At 47.6% G+C, this 4,281-nt stretch overlaps 1 pseudogene; it reads left to right on the top strand.

Annotated features, from left to right (window-relative positions):
* The first annotated feature begins 3,526 nt into the window (after window positions 1-3,526).
* LOC113833906 lies at window positions 3,527-3,626 on the top strand (annotated as a pseudogene).
* The last annotated feature ends 655 nt before the right edge of the window (window positions 3,627-4,281 follow it).

The following is a 4,281-nucleotide window of genomic DNA, read 5'->3' as shown; positions in this document are numbered from 1 at the left end:
GCCACATGCTGGGGAGGGAAGTGAATCAGGTGTGTTCCTGCCCACCTGGAAGCCGGTGGGAAAATCTGCAAAGCCTCTTCAGGAAACCTTTGTTTCCTTCCATGGACTTCTGCCAAATCAGTTTTGTTATCAAATTTTACAGAATCCTGTGTGTGTTGAGAACCCATAAGAGTTCTCAGTCCTCACCCTAGGCAGTCCAGAAGTCTCTGCTATGGACCACTGGCTCCAACATAGACAGAGCAGAGCTACTTGAGAACTTGGATTCTGAGTTCAAATCCTGAAGCTACCACATGTTACTATGTGACCTTGGGCAAGCCCTTTGGCCACCCTGAAGCTCAGTTTCAGTCTGTGGAGTAGCAGGCATGACTCCTACCCTGTGAGGCTTTGGCAGGTGAGGCAACACAAGCAAAAGCCCTTAGCTCCATCCCGGTAAGTGTTGACTATCATTCTTATCACCAGGAGTGGGCATGCCTTGCCACCCTGAAGCACAGGGAGTGCTTGTCTCTTTCACATCTGCCACCTAAGGTCTTCAACCCTGGGCAGATATGCCTGAAGATGAGGCTTAGTCACTACATTCCCCTGCCTCTGAGGGTGTGAGCATGACTGTTGTCTGTGCCCAGGTTCCTGAGAAGTCTGTATCGAGCCTCAGCAGCAAGCAATCGAATGGTGTGGAGATGAGTCTTCGGCCCTGGTCCCTCCCTCCCCTTGCATAATGGGCTCCATCATTTGTATTTTCTCAGGTCACCAGCACTTTTACCCACTAAAGGGCTCTGAAGATACCTCTGGGAAGATAAGAGTCCTCATAGGCAGATAGGTGACAGTGACCTGACTCTCTAGTCTGTGGCTTTGGTGGTTTGGGCATATTTCAACAGCCTCTGAATGGACTGGTGATCCACTATAGAGTCATAGGATCTCATTTAGCTGTCCTTAGTCTAGTAACAACACAGGCACAGCCCAAATTGAATGGGACCAGTTTCACCCTCTTCTGTTCTCCATTCTTTGGGGGTTGCCTGAAGCTTGCAAGCTAGGTTGGAGGTACTGACAATGAAGACTCTAAGTTAAAATCTTCTTATGCCTTCTTTCAGTGGTAATGGTGACAAGTTCTCAACTCAGACACACTGAGGTTTGAAACCTGGCTCAGCATTTCGTCACTGTGACTCTGAGTTCAATATCATCCTCAAAGGTCACAGTGTCCAACAGCTAAAGGAAGAAACTTCACCAGGGGAACTGTTTGCAAGACCCCAAGATGCTTCCTGGAGCCACAGTGAGGCCCCAAGGGAGGTAGAAGTTGGGAAGCAAAGGTTGTAACACAAAAGGCACAAAGGGACCAGCCTAAGGAATGACCCAGCCCCAAGCATTAGTTTATGACAAGGAGGGAGGGTGTTGCCATAAAAGAGGTCTCACCTGGGAAAAAGACATCATCTTTTGGGAGTCCTGATGACCTCTGACACTCTCCTCATGCCCCAGCCAAGTCACACCCAGCTGGGACAAATGACAAATGACGGGATTGGAGGGGAAGTTAGCCCCTCAGACGGGGAGGTCCCCACTGGGTTACTCTGATGCCCTGCTTGAACCCTGAGGGGATGACAAGGGTAGGATTTACAGAAAATAAAATACAGGCCGTTTTAACTTGTTCTACCAGTTTTACCCCCACTTCCATTAAAAAAAAGAAAAAGAAAAAAGTCATTTAACTGTTTTAATGCTCCAGGTTTCCCTTTACAGAGACAATGGGCTTTAGGGGAATTGCTCTCACTAGAGAGCTGGAGCCCTTTAGCAGGTCCCCCTTCCCTGTGCCCAACACTGTAGCAAACAACTCTCAAGGTGTCTGTCAGGTGGGGTAGCTGAGGCCTAGGGCAGCAGAGACTGGCTTCAGGAGAGTGTAGAGCTGGGAGTGTAGTCGCCGGGCTTTGCAGAACCGTGGCTGCAGCCAGCCATGATTTCACATACAAACTTGATGGAGTCCCTTTGGGGAGCTACCCAGACTGAGGGCTTCCCACCTTCTGTGGGACCAGTTTGTTTCCCAGAAAGACCTAAGTGGCCACCTTGGAGTACCCCTACCTCATGCTTCTGTCTGTGATAAGGTGCCAGACGCAGGCACGGAGAGTGGGGGATGGTTGTCCCATCCAGTGGCCACTGGCTTTCCTCCCCCTTTGCCACAGAGTCTTTCATGCCATACTTTCTGTCTTTGTGACTGCCTGGAGAATGGTCTGTCCTTGTAACTCTAGGTTCTTTTCTCCAACTCAGGCCTCCTGTTGAAGTCTGACTTCTTTCCCCTGCTCCTGGCCTTGACCTAATTTTGGGTTCTTTGAAATCTTGCCGGGGAACCCCACAAAACATCCTGAGGTTCTGAAGCCATGACTCTCCTGGAAATGGACAAGGCAGTTAATCCTCCAGAGAGTCCAGCAGTAAGAATCCCGGTTTTTGATTGATTTATTTATTTTGTAATTTCTTTAACCCAGGACTTTGCTTTTCTCGCCTCCATGAATTCTGTGATAACCAATAGACCTTGTATTTATCAATTGATAACCTGTTTCTCAGGGTTGAGTCACCCATCTCACAAAATAAGATCGGGTCTGACCAGTCAAATCCTTAGGGAAAACATAACGCAGAAGATTTTTCTTAGGATATGGTAAGAATGTTACCAGAAAACAAGAATTCTCCAGAATCTAGGGATAAGGATAGAATTTGGAACGATCAGCAGGCAAGATTTGCCAACACTCCCTCCCCCATCCCCCACCCTCCCTCACTGACCACACACACCTTAACCAGAGACCAAAGCTGCGGATGAAGTGTAATGGACAATAACCAGAGTTCCAGAAACAATGAGTGAATGAACAGCAGCCAGTGAAATGACAAACATTGTGAATGAATGGATGGATGGATGGATGGATGGATGGATGGATGGATGGATTAACTGGACAATGAGTGACGGTCCTCCAAGCCTTTCCTGAACTCCGTGTTATGCCATCTTCTGTGGCCATGTATGTTTCTTCTTCAGACCTCATCAGTCCACTTTTCGGGTCGGCTCTGGGAGAGCTCTTCAACAGCTCCAGGGTGAAGCCCATGCCTGGACCTATGCTGAAGCTCTGACTGAAAGAGCGCCCCCTCCATCATCACTCTGAGACTCCTCCATTTTCTCCTATACTCGAACTACTTCAGATTTCTCTTAGATCATTTCAGCGAAGCCAACACATTCCAAGGAATGCCCAGGCTAGTCCTGTACTCCTCACAGGTCCACTCTCCATCTCTCCTCTCTTCCCACCTTTTCCAAATCTACCTTCTTTGCTTCCAGTGCTGCTTAAACCATCCAGGGTTTGCAGACTCAGGCCAACCCCTCATGTGAAAGGATAGAGGCCTGGCACAAAAAGAAGACATTCAGAATGATTCTATGTACATGAAGTCTAAGAAAAGGCAAAACTGATTAGGTATGGTAGCACACACCCATAATCTCAGCAGTCAGGCAGTATAGGCAAAATGGTTGCAAGTTCAAGGCCAGCTCGAGCAGCAAGACTCTCTCAAAAATGGAGTGCTCACTTTGGCAGCACATCTATTAAAACTGGGACAATACAGAGACGACTAGTGTGGCCCCTGTGCCAGGAAGACACAAATTCATAAAGCTGAAGTTTGGGGCTGGGCATGGTGTGCACGCCTTTAACTCCACTGGAGATGGGTAGAGGCAGGTGATCCCTGTGAATCTGAGGCCACTCGGGTCTATATAATGACTTCCAGGCCCTCCAGGGCTATATAGTGAGACCCTGTCAAAAATAAAAATAAAAACACAAAACCAATTCATTAGGTGAAGATCAGAACTGTGGTTGCTCTCGGGATGTAACGATTAACTCAAAGGGCACAAGGTGGGACTTTGGGCAGTAAGGGTGAAAATCTAGATCTTGATTCTGATAGTGATTGCATGGGTGCATTCCTCTGCCAAAGTTTATTGATCTCTACGTCAAATATCTATTCATTTCTCCTAGTTTGAATTTCAAAATAAAAATCTTACTACCTAGACTCCCCCAGCAAGAATTCTCTCTTCTGTCTATTAATTCTGTCAAAGCATCTGTCTACACAGAAGTTTCCCTGCAGGGGTGAGCAGAGGGACTATGACTCTGTTATGGGGCTTGATATAATGTATAAAGTGACAGCAGAGGCCAGCTCTTACTAAAGCAAGTTCTGTTGACCAGATGACCTGGGTGCCGCTGTGCTCTGGCCAGCATTTATAACCTATGGTTTCTCCATTGGACCACGGGAAGGCCCATACCTCAGTTTACCTTTTCACACAGG

The sequence above is a fragment of the Cricetulus griseus genome, chromosome 2 (assembly GCF_003668045.3).
Source record: "Cricetulus griseus strain 17A/GY chromosome 2, alternate assembly CriGri-PICRH-1.0, whole genome shotgun sequence".
Lineage (NCBI taxonomy): Eukaryota > Metazoa > Chordata > Mammalia > Rodentia > Cricetidae > Cricetulus > Cricetulus griseus.
This window is presented reverse-complemented; position numbering and strand designations above follow the sequence as displayed.